The sequence below is a fragment of the Bison bison genome, unplaced genomic scaffold, assembly GCF_000754665.1.
Source record: "Bison bison bison isolate TAMUID 2011002044 unplaced genomic scaffold, Bison_UMD1.0 scf7180017864050, whole genome shotgun sequence".
NCBI classification, from domain to species: domain Eukaryota; kingdom Metazoa; phylum Chordata; class Mammalia; order Artiodactyla; family Bovidae; genus Bison; species Bison bison.
The window spans coordinates 1090678-1091345 of NW_011494622.1; positions in this window are offsets into that span (position 1 = coordinate 1090678).

Consider the following 668-nt stretch of genomic DNA (forward strand, 5'->3'; position numbering starts at 1 on the left):
CAGCACAGGGTCTTGAGGAACCAGCCATGCCCCCTATCTTCTGGTCTGTGGCTCAGCTTGTTTGCACAGGTCTTGGACAATGACCGCATGGGTCTGCCCGGCACGTGAACTTGAGGATTTGAACATGGGGTTCCAGTGTTTGACAGCTCACTTGCAAGTCCTATTGACTTGCCAGAATTGTCTAACCTTGGCAAGCCTCAGTGTTCTCTTTTTCAATGTGGGCAAAATACACATATGTACCTTGAAAGTTACAATGAGAATTAAAGGAAATGAAATCTGAGTCCTCCCACCTAGCTGGCCAGTCAATTAATCAGTTTTTCTTCCTTCTTTATTCTTCTCTATCCTCCTTATTTTATTTCTTTTTTGTTTCCTTCCCCTTAGTCAACTCATTTTCAAGTTGCAACCCAGTGTAAACCAGATTTATAAGAGGTTGGAAAGCAAATACAAGTGACTATGGTCTCCCAGTAATTCACAGTGAACTATAATAATCTGACTCCAAGATCTCAAGGCTGGTGTCAAGATCCAATGAGATAATACCAAGTAACACACTTAGTACATAGTAAGTGCTCAATAAATATCAGCCTTTGATAGCTGTGGTCTAGCCTGGTTTCACTGTGGAAGTCGAGTGGAATTGCTAACTGTGCAAGGACTGGATGAAATAATACAAG